This window comes from Notamacropus eugenii, chromosome 3, assembly GCF_028372415.1.
Source record: "Notamacropus eugenii isolate mMacEug1 chromosome 3, mMacEug1.pri_v2, whole genome shotgun sequence".
Lineage (NCBI taxonomy): Eukaryota > Metazoa > Chordata > Mammalia > Diprotodontia > Macropodidae > Notamacropus > Notamacropus eugenii.
This window is the reverse complement of record NC_092874.1, coordinates 236,897,003-236,915,055: the sequence shown is the minus strand read 5'-3', so window position 1 is coordinate 236,915,055 and position 18,053 is coordinate 236,897,003. Positions and strand designations below refer to the sequence as shown.

The following is an 18,053-nucleotide window of genomic DNA, read 5'->3' as shown; positions in this document are numbered from 1 at the left end:
CACTTGTGACTTCTGCTAATTAGAAATTAGCAAAAGGTTTGAAAACCCTCCTACAAGTATGCTTCTCCTAAGTAAGCTTCCCTTAATGGGCTTCATGTGGGTCCTATTAATGAACAGGGAAGATATTACATACTATTAACATTGCAAGAAGTGCCCAGTGACTTGGGAAAGAAAAAGTATTAAGGAAAGTATTAGTAAAAGAATTAGCTGAAACAAAAGAAGAGTATTAAGGTCATAGAATGGGTTGGATGACTGGGTAGTAGAAGGAAAGAGAAGATCACCAGTCTCAAATGCTTCCATAATGTGAAGGAAGCTAAAAGTTGAGGAAAGACCACTTGAGGGAAGGGAGGGGAGGGAAGAAAAGGGAAAGAGAGGAAAGGGAAAAAGAGAAGAGGAACACATTATAATCTCATTATTAGAGAAAGTATAGATTACCTCTTATTCTCTCTTTTGAAATTTCATATAGCACTGTGAAAGGGAACAAGCTCTTGAAATCAGGATCCTAGTACTAACCTCCCTACATTCAAGACTCCTCCAACACATAAAGATCTGCAAAATCAGTCGGGAGAAGGCTATGGTTCAATAACCCTATATGAGCTTTAACACTACCAAAATTCTACCCGTAACTGACAGAAAGGTCAGAAATTCAATTCTGATAGATATCCCCTTCAAGGACTATAGAAAATGGCATGGCTTGTCTTCATTCTTCTTCATTTTTTCTTATATGTTTATTTACTTGATTTTAGTTTTCCACAAAACTTTGAGTTCCAAATTTTCTCCCCATCTCTCCTTTCCCCTCCACCCCATAACACCTTGCATTCTGATTACTCCTTCCCTCAACATGCCCTTCCTTTTATCACACCACTGCCTTCCCTCATCCCCATATTCTCTCATTTCTTGTAGGGCAAGATAGATTTTTATACCCATTACCAGTATTTCCTGCTTTCCAGTTGTACACAAAAACAATTCTCAACATTCATTCCTAAGACTTTGAATTCTACTTCCCTGCCTTTCTCCCTCCCCACCCATCCATACTAAGAATGCAAGCAATTCAACATATGCTGTATATGTGTAGTTTGGCAAAAGATTTCCATAATAGTCATGTTGTGTAAGACTAACAACATTTCCCTCCATTCTATCCTACCCCCTATTTATTCTGTTCTCTTTCTTGACCTTGCCCCTCCCCAAGAGTGTTGACTTTTAATTACTTCCTTCTCCCATTTGCCCTCCCTTCTATCATCCCCCTCACCCCACTTGTTCCCTTTTCCCCTACTTTCTTGTATTGTAAGATAGATTATCATATCAAATTGAGTGATTATTGCCTCCTTAAGCCAAATGTGAAGTGAGTAAGCATCACTTTTTCCCTCTCATTTCCTCCCTTTTCTCTTACAAAGAAAAAAGCTTTTTCTTGCCTCTTTTATGAATAATAATTTGCCCCCATTCAATTTCTCCTTTTCTGCTCCCAATACATCCTTCTCTCACCGCTTAATTTTATTTTTTAGGCATAATCCCTTCTTATTCAGCTTATCACATACTCTCTGTATATACATACATACATACATATACATGTAACATATTATATAATATATATTATATATGTACTATATATGTTATGTATGTATATGCTATATGTATTATATATGTATGTATACATATGTGTGTGTGTGTATGAAATCCCTCCAAGTACCCAAATATTGAGAAAAATCTCAAAAGTTACAAATACTATATTTCCATGTAGGAATGAAAACAGTTCAACTTTAGAAAGTCCTTTATGATATCTCTTTCCTGTTTACTTTTTCATGCTTCTCTTAATTTTTGTGCTTCAAAGTCAGATTTTCTACTCAGTTCTGGTCCTTTCATCAAAAATCTTTGAAAAACCTTTATATCATTGAGTGATCATTTTTTCCTCTGATGAATTATACTCAGTTTTGCTGGATAGGTGATTCTTGGTTTTAATCTCAGTTCCTTTGACTTCTGTAATATCATATTCCAAGTCTTTCAATCCCTTAATGTAGAAGCTGCCAGATCCTGTGTTATCCTGATTGTATTTCTACAACACTTGAATCATTTCTTTCTAACTGCTTGCAATATTTTCTCCTAGACATAAGAACTGTGGAATTTGGCTACAATATTCCTAGGAGTTTCTCTTTTGGGGTCTCTTTCAGGAGGTGATCAATGAATTCTTTCAATATTTATTTTGTCCTTTCTTTCAAGAATATCAGGGGAGTTTTCCTTGATAATTTCAAGAAAGATATCTTTGCTCTTTTTTTGATCATGGCTGTCAGGTAGTACCATAATTTTTACATTGTCTCTCCTGGATCTATTTTTCAGGTGAGTTGTTTTTCCAGTGATACATTTTGCATTGCCTTCTATTTTTTCATTGTTATGATTTTGCTTTGCAATTTCTTGGTTTATTATAAAGTCATTAAATTCCATCTGCTCCATTCTAATTTTTAAAGAACTATTTTCTTCACGGAGTTTTTTAACCTCCTTTTCCATTTAGCTAATTCTGCTTTTTAAAGCATTCTTCCCCACTTTGGATTTTTGGGTTTCTTTTTCCAATTGAGTTAACCTATTTTTAAAGATATTATTTTGCTCAGCATTTTTTTGTGTCTCCTTTAGCAAGCTGCCACTTTTCATGATTTTGTTGCATCACTCTCATTTCTCTTCCCAAGTTTTTCTCCAACTCTCTTACTTGATTTTCAAAAGCCTTTTTGAGCTCTTCCATGGCCTGAGACAATTGTGTATTTATTTTGGAGGCCTTTGATTGTAAGCATTGTTCTTTCTCTTCTGAAAGGATGGAAGAAAATACCTGTTCACCAAGAAAGTAACTTTCTATAGTTTTAATTCTTCTCCCTTTTTTGGGTATTTTCCCAGCTGGTTTCTTGACATTTGAGTCCTTTGTCAAGAGGAGGGTATAGTCTAGGGACCTGTCAGTTTTCAGTTCCTCCAAGGAGGCACAATCAAGGGAAAGGAGTTTACTCCTCTCCTGGTCTGCACACTGCTCTAGGAGGAACCAAAAACTTTTCTGCCCAAAATGTGCAATTAGAATTCCCTCACCACAACTATCTCCAGCTCCACTACACAAGAGTTCCTCCTTACCACAGAGCTGAGCTCAGAGCTGAGATTCAGATCAGCTGCTCAATTCTCCCAGGGTCTTTAGGCAGAGGACTCCAAAAATGGAAGCTGCCACTGCAGTGCCTGCTGTTGACGTCCAGACCATGTTTCCCTCTCCTGGGTGAAGGAACCCTCCCATTGACCTTTGAAGTTGTCTGGGGCATTTGTGAGTTCAGCAATCTGAGAACTGTTGCTGCTGGTGGCTCCTTGAAGCCTGTTCTATATCCTATACCTGCTGGGCTGTGCTGTATGCTGGGCTGCACTCTGCACTGGGCTGTGCTATATGCAGGGCTGAGTTCCTCAAGCTGGATTGTGCTCCTCATGCTGGGCTGCACTTCTCACTCTGGGCTGCACTGTACTCCTCACAGTGGATTGTGCTTTGCTCCTCATCATTCCTTCATTTTTGAAGAAGACTATGACATCAGGGAAATGATGACATGGCTTGCACTGGACTTTGTTTTGAATAAGGGAAGACTGTACAAGGTCACCAGCCTCACTTTCCCCCCTTGAGCCATCTGGATCCAGTGACCAGATATTCATCAGGATGACTGGAGAAGACCCAGGATGCAATCAAAGAACTTGGCCTATTCAGCTATTCACTTAGAGTGAGGTAATGCCCATTCAGTGAACAGGCCTTTTGAAGAAGTTGTCAGGGAATGGTCCCTTTAATGAGCAAAAGAAGAAAAAGAAAAAAACCAAGTATATCAAGCTGGGAGGGAGTTACTATTGACAATCACTCTGAAGCCAAGAGCATCCATGAAAGAGCTATTAAGTGGAGTTTGGGTAGGGACCTATTGCTGTGCAATGTGTGGTCTTCAGAGTGCACTGGGTTTAGGTTTGGGGAAAGAAAAAAAGGAACGACCCTCTGCCCTCGGCGATCCTCCCCTCCCCCTGTGCTTTACACAATTCCGTTTCAGGTACATTGGAGTTCTGCCATGGCCTCCCACAGCACTTCCCTGACCAGTGCAGGGTCCCAGCGAAGAGGAGGGAAGAAGGCTCTGGCTGAGGCTGCAGGAGCAGGAAGTAATTGGTGCTTTTCCCCACCTACAACGAATGAGAGAACTTGCCCCCCGTCATGTGGTTGTTGGTGAAGAGCTTTGAAGAAAGTGGAAACCACCGTGAAATTATAGTCATAGATGATGGAAATCCAGATGGAACACTAGAAGTTGCTTAACAGTTGGACAAGATCTATGGGTCAGATTAAATTCGTCTGAGGCCCAGAGCTAAAAAGCTAGGACTGGGAACAGCATATATTCATGGGATGCAACATGCTACAGGAAACTTCATTATTATTGTGGATGCTGATCTCTCACACCATCCAAAATTTATTCCAGAGTTCATTAGGAAGCAAAAAGAAGGTAATTTTTGACATTATTTCTGGAACTCACTACAAAGGAAATGGAGGTGTCTATGGCTGGGATTTGAAGAGAAAATTTATCACAGGAGCCAACTTCCTAACTCAAATTTTACGGAGGCCAGGAGCATCAGACTTAACTGGAAGTTTCAGGATATGTCTTCCAGATAGACATAATTGTTCGAGATAGGCAACTGAATTTTACCATTGGAGAGGTTCCAATATCATTTGTGGATCGAGTCTATGGTGAATCCAAGTTGGGAGGAAATGAAATAATGTCCTTTTTGAAAGAATTATTGACTCTGATTGCCACTACATAAGATGACACCATTCATTTTATGTTTAAATTATCATGTTCATTTCATTTTAAGCATAAGACAAAAAGATTTGGTTGCTGATTTTTAAATTGTACTCTTAACCCATAAACAGTAAGGTAAGGTAAATTTCATATACACCCTAATTTGTTTTTTCTGGAGGCCTATGTATTTCAAAGTATATTTCACATCCATGTAAAGAAAGAAGAAACATTCTTTATGTCTGTTTACAGTTGTAATAAGATTTATAAACAAATGTTATAAGACTTTAACGGAAAAAGAAAAGAAGGAAAGAAAGAATGAAAGGAAGAAAGAAAGTGAAAGAAAAAGAAAGAAAGAAAGGAAAGAAAAGAAGGAAAGAAGCCTAGCCAGTGAACCCCATGTTAGTGACTTGCCTTAGTATTCCAGTCAACAACATGTTCTTAGTTGTTGCTGTAGCTGTTTTGTTTTTTTAAATATCCAACCATTTTATTTAGATTGTCAGGTTTGTCAGCATAGCACTGGGAAAAACCAGATTCTCATAGCTAATTTTATGTTTTCATTTGTTATACACTTATCTCTATTTTCATTTTTGATACCAGTTATCCTTAGCAGGAAAATGGAATAAATGACAAAAGGGAGAAAAATCTAAATATTTTAAAAGATTCTTTGAGTGAGAAAAGCCAAAGATAAAATCCTAAAAGAAAGAAATAGCATCATATCTATTACAATAAGGATCTTAGAGGGGAAGATAAGTATATAGGTAGACAAAAAGATAGGTATAAAAATAATGATATATTTACATATATAGAGAGAATGATATATGTGTATATATACATATACATACACACACACATACATACATACATACATACACACACACACACATATATATATATATATATATATATATATATATATATATATATATATAGAGAGAGAGAGAGAGAGAGAGAGAGAGAGAGAGAGAGAGAGAACTTAGTTTATCTTTTTGATCCATTACGTTTTGTAAGGCATCAACAATGGTGGTTATATTCTGTAACTTCTGTTCTATATGGTTTATTCCTATAATTTTTTTTCTTTTTATTCCCTCTTTCAAAAGTTCTATACCTTTCTTTCTTAATTTTTTTCCTACATTGCTTGCAGTAGGTGCAAAATCCCTTCTCAGAACCCTTGATATAAATCTATTACTCTGCCTCTATCTATCTATCTATCTATCTATCTATCTATCTATCTATCTATCTATCTATCTATCTATCTATCCATCCATCCATCCCTCTCTCCATCTATCTACCTATCTCTCCACATCTAGATATGCAATGCACCTCTATCTAGATATGGAATGTAACCGAATCATGGATACCTCGCAAAAACCGTGTAAATCAAAAAGAGAATTCCCTAATCCTCTATATATAGATAGATAGAGATAGAGGTAGCTAGATATAAACATATATAGAGTCATATATAGCTACCTTTCTATTAATATATATGTATGTGAGTGTACATATTAACACTTCTTTCTATCTATCTATCTACCTATCTATCTATCTATCTATCTATCTATCTATCTATCTATCTATCTATCTATCTATCATCTATCTATTGAATAAGTCTTCCCCTCTAGGCTCCTAACTGTAAAGTATGTGCAGTAATTTCTTTCTTTAGAATTTTATCTTTAGCTTATCTCACTCATAGTATCTCTTTATAATATTAAAGTTTTTCCTCTTTGTGATTTATTCCATCCTTCTTCTAAGGATAAGTGGCAAAAGTTTGTCCTTTAGTAATTCTTTTAAAATCTACTTGCTAAATTAAAACAACTCTGAAGGATCACATCACACTTATCAGATTGACTAATATGGAAGAGAAGGAAAATGATTAATGTTGGAGAGAATAAGGGGAAATTGGTACATTAGAGCATTGCTGATAGAGTTGTGAACTAAACCAACCATTCTGGAGAGCAATTCAGAACTATGCCCAAAGGACAATCAAAACGTGCATGCCTTTTCATTTGACAATACTACTATATCTATGCCAATTAGATCAGAAAAACAAAGTGAGAAAGGATCTATAGCAGCTTTTATAGTGGTGGCAAATAACTGGAAATTGAGAGTGCTCATCAACTGGGGAAGGGTCAAACAATTTGTGGTATATGAATTCAATGGAATACTAATGGGCTATAAGAAATGATGAGCCGGTTTATTTCAGAAGAAATCTGGAAAGACTTATGTGAACTGATACAAAGTGAAGTGAGCAGAACCAGGAAAAAACATTGTGCACAGTAACAGCAACATTGTGTGATGATCAGCTATGACTGAATTAGCTCTTCTCAGCAATACAATGAACCAAGGACAATTTGAAAAGACTCTTGATGGAAAATGCTATACAGAGAAATAACTCATGGTGTCTGCATGCAGGTGTAAGGATACTATTTTCATTTTCTTTCTTTTTTCATGATGTTTTTCTTTGTTTTCTTTCTTCTTTCACAACATGACTAATGTGGAAATGCATTTTACATGATTGCACATATATAACCTATATCAAATTCCTTACAGTCTTAGAAAGATAATAGGGAAGGGAAGATGAGAGGGAGGGAAGGAAAATCTTGAAACTTATGATTTCATTTAAAAAAAGATTCATTTAAAAAGTGGTAAAATTTATCTTAATATGTAATCAGAAAAATAAAATGTTATTAAAAATCTACTTGGTGCTTCACTCTGCAAGTTGATTATGTATGCTGGGTTTCTCATTCTGCAAATACTCTCCATCCTTACAGCTCCTTCTTTTGATTTGCTGATTCTTCCCAGAACCTCTATCTTAGAGAAAAATATATCTGGGTAGAAGGGGAAGCTAAATGGTGCAGGGAATAAAGCATTAGCCATGGAGTCAGGAGAACCCTCCTCATACACTTGACATTCATTAGCTGTGTGAGTCATTAAGCATGATTGCCTCACCAAATACCTATATCTATATCTATCTACATAGATAGATAGATAGATAGATAGATAGATAGATAGATAGATAGATAGATAGAAAGATGAGAGAGAGAGAGAGAGAGAGAGAGAGAGAGAGAGAGAGAGAGAGAGAGAGAGAGAGAGAGAGAAAGAGAGAAAGAGAGAGAGAGAGAGAGGTGGATAGTGCATAGGTAAGTATATCGATATAGATATCAAGGACTCTGGAGCTGTGGAATGTAACCTCTACTGTGGATTCCTTGCATAACATAATGGAGCAAAAATAAAACACTCACTTCCTTCTCTCTCCTCTTGACCAAAATTGGGGCCATCTCCTGCAGTCTTCATCTGTATTTTGTCACTGGACATAAATGATTCCAGAGAAGAGAATGACTTTGCATAGCCCTACTTCACTTAAATTCAATTCACTTGCAAGCCATGACATCACTTTCCCCATGTCTTGGTTCTCTTTGAGAACAAAGGACAAACAACAATGACCAAAGGAGAACCTTATGGAATTCAGAAGAATTTAGGATTTGAACTTTTCATTGTCCTCCTATCAACATCCCCAGGACAACAGTGGCTGCCCAGGTTTCAATGTTTGTATCAAGAGTTAATGATAATAGACTGGATGCAATGAAGAAAGGAATACACAAGGTTATACAAGAAACCCAGAGGAAAACTCCACTGAATCCAAAGACAAACATCCTGAGAATTGTAGGAAAAAATACTTCCAAGAATTGTGTGTTAACCCTTTGCCAGATGGGCTCTTTAAGTCTGATACCAATCCTCCCTATTCTACATATAATGGTGGGAGAGTAGGTCCTGAACTTTTGCAGTTATGTTTTGATCAACTTAACCAACTCAGCTTCCATAGCAAACAATTATCACTAAAAATTTAAGTCTGTCTATTTGAATTTCAATCGATAATTGCGGAAGGGCACTCAGTCCTTGCGGGCATGTGAGTAATAGCACTAGAACTGATACATCTCCTCACGACTACCCCTAGAACTCCGTATGGACAAATGCCAGTAGAGCTCTGGGAGTCTGACATTCTAATGTAAGTGGTGATTGTTGAAGTAGATGTAGAGCCAATGCTACATTAGAATAAATTCAAAGTACAGACAAAAGCACATATGAGGTAGTCATTACTAAGAATGACTGACCTTAAAATGGGACACAAAATTAATTTATGAATCACTGCACTTTGTGACAATTTCAATGAAACAAACAAATAAAAACCCTAGAGAATATATTTCAAGATATCATTATAATAAAAATGAAATCAAGGGACAAAGTGAAAAAAATAGAATACACAGATCTTTCAAGTTACCACCTCAAAGAAAGACAAAACTTAGCACAGCCAGACATATGATTACCAAACTCTTGATCCATCTATCTATCTTGTTTTTGAAGAAACAAAAAAATCTGATGTTTTCATTTGGAAATATTGGAAGTCATTTAATTGCATTATATTAGTTCTCACCACTGCTTCCTCTGGATGCTGAACACAATATGTTTTCTAGCATCTTACAGTGAAATCAGGACAGTGAGCTAAAAAGTTACTGATTTCTCAGTCATGGTCTCACCTGTGTAGTGTTCCAATCCCTACTCTTTCATTTTCAGCTTTCTGACTCCTGACTTGAATCAAGATTGAAGGGAAAAAAAAACACAGCATTACTGATGGTTCCAGGTGTCCCTTGCTGAAGTCTCTTTCATGTTCTAGAAGACTTTCTCATGTTGCATTCTTGGACCGTGTTTTTCCAAATGGACCCCATCCCTAGTGCCTATATACTTTGTATGAAATATTAATATATTTCTATGGATATAAAGCTATAAAAATCATGTTTATTTTAGTTTGTTGATTTATTAAACTTACTTTTTTATTATCTATTACTTTAAAAAAAATCCTGTATGTATTGGGATATATGATAAATCAATGTATAATATATTGGGATATAGAATATGGATTATGATATTTGTGCATGTGTGTGTGTACACACAACTGCATCATATATATGTATATATATAAACTTGTATGTATACATATGGCAGCATATAACATAACATAGGTTATGATATATTTAATATATATGCATATATTATATCTATTGTATCATGTGCATATATTATTATATCATATATGCATATATGATGCAATTAATATATATTTTGTTGGGACACATGATATAGGATGTGAGATATAGAGATGAGCATGCACATACACAATAGACATATACATACCCCCACATATGTATACCCACATATATGTATATATATATACATATATATGTATATATATTCCTCGTTCCATAAGTTTCATCTTGAATTAAAAAATAAAAATAATATAATTTGGATATCATGATTACAAAGTGAAGGTACTAGATGATGAGTTTACTGCAGAGCTCCAAATACATCTTTAAATGAAATCATAGGCTATTTAACCTTTAAAGGGAGTATAGTAGAATACACATTTAGATAAGAGCATCAAAATGTGGATGAAAGCAATTGTTTTGTCACTATAAAAAGAAGAAACTAGTAGAAAAGTATGACATAATTTACCGGAAAATAGACAATCTGAGAAAGAAGTGTGTGAGTATATATTTATACGTGTGTATATATACACATATGTGTATAAGTGGACATAGATAATGAATTATATACACGTATACATATATAATCATTATACCCTATGTAATATTTCATATTTCAGTTATATCATCTCTATATTTTATGTGTGCATTAAATACTACAGATGAAAAATGAGATTTTTTTGAAACTGAAGAAACTGAGGCAGAGGGAAAGAAAAGATAAAACTAAAGCTTTTGAAACAGTGTTCTCTCCTCTTAATGATCTTAAATAGTTTGATGCTGGGGCTAGTTACCTAAGGAGAATGAGAGATTACAGATAGGTAATTTGAATGCAGCATTGGTAACCCCCAAGAAAACCTTTCCCAGGTTTAACCCCTCCGACATTTCCAGCATTTTCTCTTCCCAGTCCTCACCTACTATGTGACTTTGAGAGAATGGCTTCCATAGTTTGCCCCACCCTCTCCTGGTTCCAGACATTTTAACTGCTATTCTCCATGCTTGGAATGTTCTCCCTCCTCATGTTTGCCATCTGGCTTCCCTGGATTCCTTCAAGGCCCAGAAAAAAATCTCACCTTTTGTATTACTTTTTTTTTGATTCCCCTTAATGCTAGTGCCTTCCCTCTGTTGACTATCTCCAACTTATCTCAGCCATAGCTTGTTTCCATAAAGTTATTTCCCTATTATCTCCCTCTTTAGACTGTGAGCTCTTCGAGAGTAGAATGTCTTTTACTTTTCTTTGTATACCTCGTGCTTAGCACAGTGCCTTGCACATAGTAGTTGTTTAGTAAATATTGATTGATGGCTTGGTTGAAACAGAATGAGAGAAAGGCTTCCAGCCCATTGGACAGATTCTCTGTATTGAATTCAATTAAATTCTGATCAAAATTGAAGAAGTTTAGAGGGTATTCAATCAATATCAATAGAAAAAAATAGCTCCACCAGCAAAACCATGAATTCATTAAATTATGTTTATACTATGATTTACAGGAGGAGGAAAATATACAGTACCTACTATGTGTCAGTTACCATGCTAAGAAGCTTTACAAATATAATCTCCTCTGGTCTTCACCAAAATCCTACAAGGTAACAATAACAACAGAAGCAGCAGCGATAATAACTAGCATTTATATAGTGCTTTCTATATGCCAGGCACTGTTTTAAGTGCATTATAATTACTATCTCATTCAATCTTCAAAACAATCCTGAGAGGCAGGTTCTGATATTGTTCCCATTTTACAGAAAAGGAAACTGAGATAATCAGAGGTTAAGTGAGTTGCTCAGAGTCACACAGCTGGTAAACATCTGAGGCTGTATTTGAACTCAGGTCTTCCTTACTTTACACCCAGTGTTCTTTCCAATGACCACCAGCTACCTATACAAAGAATACTTTTCAGTCTTCCATTTTAAGATCTGTTTATAACTTCTGTCTTTGATCAATCTTTGATCTTTCTAATAGCCTCACCTTTTTATAGGGATAAAGAAATTGCTTTCATCCGCATTTGGATGTTCTAATTTAAATATGCACTGTATTACATTTGCTTTAAAGGTTAAATAGTTTCTGATTTCATTGAAAGCTGTTTTTTGGAGCTTCTCAAACTCTCCACATATTACCTTTGGTTTCTAATCATTATACCCAACCTACATTATTTTTAATTTGTTTAAGATTGAGCTTGTGAAATGGAGCAATATCACTTTTGGTGTCACTGATCTAATCTAATTTTATTTTGGAACTTTTAGAGAGGTGATGATTACAAGAATATAAATGAACTGACCATGTCAATTCTATTACACTAAATAGCCAAATAAATAACAAGGAAAGAACATGCATTTTCAACCAGAAGTTAATACAGGCATTCTTTATTTGTTCCAAATAAAAATACCACCAATCTAATTACTATGTCAGTAGGTAAATTAGCATCATGATGAGATTGCACTTTTAATTTGTAAAAAGAAGTGTTGGGAGTATCCTAAGAGCTATCTTCATACAAAACATTTCAGCTCAAGAATGAGATCACTGTCCCAAACCCTTTGATACCGAGTTTTAGCAAAGTCATGGGAAAAAAAGAACACAAAGGACTAATGAAATTTTCTTTCTGTTTTATAATAGGTTTAATGAATTAAGGCTAAGAAAATTTAATCACCTGTTTCAGAAACGAAATTGATGTCTTTAGTTTATTTCATGATGGTTATTGAAGGAATCATTTTTTTTTTTAATTCAGCACATATCAATGCTCTTCCCAGGACATGTAAAGGAATAATGAAGTCAGAGTAGTTCAGATGAAATGAATATGTGTTTTAAAGGAGAATGTATGGGATTCCAGTTCTAATCCTTATTGAAACATCTGAATGTAAAGGGTTGGGGGCACGAGTGTGGAGGGACTGTCTCTAATGAACAGATGTTGTATGGACACTGTAATAGAAATCTGGCAGTTTGAGGTTCACATAATTATTTGTATTATGGACTTTGCTTTGGTCTATAGGATCTATCCCTTAGAAAATAATCAAAAAAAAAAACACTTCTGATTCTGTTAAATCACTGCTGTCAGGTCTGTGTGTGTGTTGTTGTTGTTGTTGTTGTTGTTGTTGTTGTTGTTGTTGTTTCCTTTCTTAACCTTAGATGAATTATTATCAATTTAGGGATTAACTTGCCCAGGTTTAGAGATCTCCTCATGAGTTTTAAAGGACCAAAATTCCTGCCCTATGAGTTCAAAAATGAATGATAGCAAGAAAGGAGTCTACAACAACCATTGCAATGTGTTTGGAAAGTATCACCATCAAGCAGATTGAACTAAGATTGTAACCTATAATCGTGTACTGAGAACTCTTTGGACTATGCAGACCTGGAGTTAGGTGTCAAATGTTTAATCAGAAATTCTTCAAACTCCTTCATGTTTTGATAAAAATATAAGTATTCTCTTCCCAGCAGATTGGAGCATTAATTAGAAGTTAATTTACTCAATTATATTTTAAATCATTTTCCAATATGTACTATGAAGATATTATTTTTAGCGTTTTTTTGGTATTTAGGAATAAATTACATGTCCCATATCTAACTCAAATGAAATAGGTTTTAAACTCTCCCACACACCCTATGGGTGAATCTATAGACATATCATATTCTTACCTGTAAGCAAAATTTCCATAATAAACAAGGATAGCGAATAAGAAAGTCAAGATTGATACAATACAGGACCTCCTCTCGTTAGATGATAGTCTCTCCCAGAGTTGAATCCAATACAAATTATATGCTTGCTTATACAATAAGAAGTGAGTATGGTACCTCATCCCTTGTGGGGCCTCCAACAACAGTTCCTTGATAATCAATATGGTTCACTTTTCATCCAAATACTTTTTGTGTATTCCAAAGCACTGGTCAGAATTTACCCGTCACCCACCCACTATCCAAGAAATTCTAGTGACTTATTACTGGCTCCAAGATAAAACATGAACTTTGCTGTTTGTTATTAAAAAAAAGAAAAAAACATAGAATCTGATCTCAATCTACTTCTATGGCTTTATTGTGAATTACTCCATTTTATGCTCTCTTTGTTTTAAACAAAGTGACCTATTTGCTATTTTCATCTTTCATCTATCTGCTTTTGCTAAAGCTGCTTTCATTTTTGACATAAACTACTACTTCCTTTCTATCTCTTGGAATTCCTACCTTTCTCCAAATCTCAATTAAACGAACTCTCCTACACTAGATCTATCCTTATCCCCCATACTTAATAGCCCTCCTCCAAGCTATTTTTATTTACTTCATATACAGGAACACATAAACACACACACATTTATATATAATATATATATATATATGTGTATTTACACACACGTGCATATTTACATACATACATTTACACAAGGGAATTGTTCAATGAATTCCGTTAACAATTCAATGAATTACATTGATGAAGTCTGTAGTTTCAAAAAAGGTTTAACAACTTGCTGAGAGGACAGAAGTAACACTTTTCTTTAGTACCAATGACTCAAACTACCATGACTGGTATATGATAATTAGAGGAATATTACTTGTCAGAAAAGTTGCAGCAACATATAGCAATGAATATACTTCACCCTTTTTGAACATGCTTTCTCTTTGTTTGACTCCTTGTCTGGAGTGCATAAAATGGGAGTGGATACTGTGACCACATCACCAAGGGCAGAAAATGACAACCTACAGGAGAAACATATAGTGAGAAATATGTTCTAATCAAGTGGTTGGAATTCGTGGATATCCAGTTGCTAACTACCTTTCATCTGCCTTTCTACAAACTTTCTGAACAAGGTCAGACTACAATTTCTTAGAATAGACTTTTCTAGTCTTAAGGCTTACCTAATGTGTCATAGTAATTTTGAGAATTCTTGAGTTCAACTGTTTGACCCCAGACATTCTAGAGATTCCTCATCTGGAAGAAAGCAGAGGTAGGGTGATGTGATCCATCCAATTGAAAGGTTAGAACCATGTTACAAAGGTCAAAGATATTTGACCTCATCACTTATTCCCTTGCTATTACCATGCATTGTTCAGATGCTGAAGGTTAAATGTGAATGGAGAATCTTTGGTTAGCAGGCCCATGGATTTTGGACTTCTTTATTACATTGTATTTTTCTACCTCTACGTGACCATTTATGAGTCCTGTGTGTCTTTTGTATGTTTTATGGTTGATGAAACTAAGATCATCTCACACTCAATGCTCTATTATATATTTAGTTCCTTTATGGGATTTGGCAATCCTGTTATTCATATTTAGTTGAATCTAGTACAAAGTCATGTCTAAGTTACTTTCAAATTCTTTTTAGTAAAACCCTGGAATGGGGCTAGGAGTTAAAGAGAGACTCAAGCACTTTGGCCTAAACCTAAAGTTTCCCTGGCTAGTAGTAAGCAGCTAATAAATGTCTCTCCACTGATTGAGTGACTCTGGCCTATGTGATTCAAAAGTTTTTGGAAAGTCACAGGTCATATATTCTTATGTATCTGTGTTTTCTCTACATTTCATGATTATATATTTGCTTGCATGCTGTTTTCTACCACTTGAATGTAAGTTATTTGAGGTTGGAGAATTCTGATTGTGTCTTTCTATGCCCAGAACCTATGACAGTACTTGATACATAATCAAGCCTATTTAATGAAAAGTAATCTCTAACAAATGTAAAATACAATAGGAATTTTTGGTAATATTTTTTGCTCATTAAAAACCATCAAATTTGTTACATTTTCAAAATCCAAAATAAAAGAAGAGAAAATTCACTACTTCATTGTGTGTAAAATTGTAGCATAGTCAATGAACACCTGAATGTAAGGAATTAACTGAATTACAGATGTTTCCACATTTATATTTCTCCAAGTTTGAAGTTATTTCTTAACTTAAAAAGTCATGAAATATAAACATTCTCTCCATTAAAATTTAAAACAAAGATCGTTTTACTGAGCTTTGAAGTATAGATTGAAAACAAAGAACACTGGAAAGAAATGATTTATGTCTTCAGATGCATATAATGAAATATACAGCAGATAACAGACAAGGGAATTTATTAACCACACACAAAGCTCGTGTTCAATATTTGGAAGATGTGTGATTTTGCTGGTGTATGCAGCCCTTCCTCTCATGCACACCAGAGTCCATTTGTTTTATTAGTCTTGATAAGTTAATGTGGAAACAAATAAAAATGTGTCTCCATAGCACCTATCATTCTATTGCACTTATCTCTACATGTGCGATACCCCATCGATCTAACCCTTCATATAATTTTTCAGGGTTGTGGTTGGTCAATGATAACCAAAACCCAAGCAACTAACTGAGAAATGAGAATTTTCAATTAGTTGTGAGAAGCTATTTTTGTCAAACGTCTAGAGTCATTGACTAATAATGCTGATAGCCTGGACCACACAGAAGTTTTTTTCCAGATTGATAGAAAATGTGAGGGCAAACATTTCAAAGGAATGCCCATCAATAACTCCCTCTCTGCCTTCAAGAAAAATAACTTTGTCAGAACATTTTACTCTAGGTGAGACAACATTAATAACTAGAGAATATAAGCACAAGGGAAATAAAAGTTATGTGTGTGTGTGTGTGTGTGTGTGTGTGTGTGTGTGTGTGTGTGTGTGTGTGTGTGTGTGTATATATATATATATATATATATATATATATATATATATATATATATATATATATATATATATATAGAGAGAGAGAGAGAGAGAGAGAGAGAGAGAGAGAGAGAGAGAGAGAGAGAGGAGGGGGGGGTAGATAGGTAGATATATTAAAAATTTTGAATACTTATTATCCAGGTATTTTGCTAAACACTATGAGTACAAATCCAAACCAAGAGAACAATAATCTCATCAATGCCTTTATGTACTAATGGGAGAGCATAATTTATAAAATAGGTTGAAGTAGGGGCAGAGTCAAGATGGCAGAGTAGAAGCAAAGACCTGCTAGAGCTCTCTGCACAGAGAGTGCCCAGCTGAATACCTGTAAAATATTTCTAAACAGATTCCGGAACTGCAGAACCCACAGAATGATGGTGTGAAGCAAATCTGCAGTTCAAGACAGCCTGGAAGCATTTATAATGTCATGCTGGCAGCAGAGTGCAGTCTAGGATGGGCAATGTTAGCACAGATGGGACCTGAGCTGACCCCAGGGGACTGAATCTCTGGCACCTGTGGCAGTTTTCAGACTTGTCAACACCAAAATTCCAAGGACAAATTGTAAGATCAGTAGAAAAAACCTGTCTGAGTTGTGTGAGAGCGAAAATTGGTCTGACCTCAGCCTCAGGCAGCAAAGGGTGTGAAGGAGCCTGTGGAAGCCACAGTAGGGGAAGAGACAGTGGCTATTGTTTCTAAAACTCCAGGCTCACAGATTGTGGGGGGATTGAGTGGCTGACAGTATGCTCCCCACTTCAACTGAAAGCAGAAAACTACCTTAACAAAGAGCTCAAAAGTCAAGTAACAGCTGTGGAAATGAGAAAAATGGTCTTTTCTTAATGAAAAGACCAGAGATGAATAGAAAATTTGACTTTAAAACACAAGAATCAAGAGAAGCTTGAAAAGGTAAACAGGAAATAGAAATCATAAGGGACTTAACAAAGTTGAACTGTTTTTATTCCTACATGCTAAGATAATATTTGTAACTCTTGAAACTTTTCTCCATATTAGGAGAGTTGGAGGTATTATATGCATATAAACAGAGGGCACAGAGTGAATTGAATAGGAAGGGATAATATCGAAAAAAATAAAATTAAAGAGTGAGAGAGGAATATATTGGGAGAAGGAGAAAGGAAGATATAGAATGGGGTAAATCATCTCTCACATCAAAGAGGCAAGAAAAAGTTTTTTCAATGAAGGGGAAGAGGTGGGAAGTGACAAGGAAAGAGTGAACCTTACTCTCATCAGGTTTGGCTTAAGGAGGGAATAACATGCACACTCAATTTGGTATGAAAATATAGCTTACACTACAGGAAAAAGGGGGGAAGGGGATAAGCAGGTCATGGCAGGGGATGACAGAAGGGAGGGCAAATAGGAGGAGGGGTAACTAGAAGTAAATATTTTTGATGAGGGACAGGGTGAAAGGAGATAATACAATCAATGGGTGGCACAATACGATGGAGGTTAATATAATTAGCCTTTCACATCATGACGATTAAGGAAGTGTTTCACATGACTACACATGTATAACCGATATCAAATTGTGTGGCTTCTCAGTGGGGATGGGTGGGGAGAGACGAATGGAGAAAAGTTGGAATTCAAAGT

The 18,053-nt window shown here is 35.5% G+C and overlaps 1 pseudogene; it reads left to right on the top strand.

Annotated features, from left to right (window-relative positions):
• Nucleotides 1-4,052: 4,052 nt before the first annotated feature.
• LOC140531483 (dolichol-phosphate mannosyltransferase subunit 1 pseudogene) lies at nt 4,053-4,791 on the top strand (annotated as a pseudogene).
• The last annotated feature ends 13,262 nt before the right edge of the window (nt 4,792-18,053 follow it).